The sequence below is a fragment of the Triticum dicoccoides genome, chromosome 6A (genome assembly GCF_002162155.2).
Source record: "Triticum dicoccoides isolate Atlit2015 ecotype Zavitan chromosome 6A, WEW_v2.0, whole genome shotgun sequence".
NCBI classification, from domain to species: domain Eukaryota; kingdom Viridiplantae; phylum Streptophyta; class Magnoliopsida; order Poales; family Poaceae; genus Triticum; species Triticum dicoccoides.
The window spans coordinates 416,211,812-416,212,040 of record NC_041390.1 but is presented as its reverse complement, the minus strand read 5'-3'; positions in this window follow the sequence as shown (position 1 = coordinate 416,212,040).

The window sequence follows — 229 nt, the reverse complement described above, 5'->3', positions numbered from 1 at the left end:
TGATCCTTTCCATGGTTATGAAAATGAAATTGTTGTGGCACACCTTACTAAGTTGAATGATATAGCCACCCTTTTTACTCATGATGATAAAATTCACTACTATTATATCCTAAAATTATTTTCGTTCTCATTAAAGGGTGATGCTAAGATATGGTACAATAATCTTTCTCCTAGTTGTGTGCGTAGTCCCCCGGATATGATTTATTATTTCTCTAAAAAAAATTTCCCT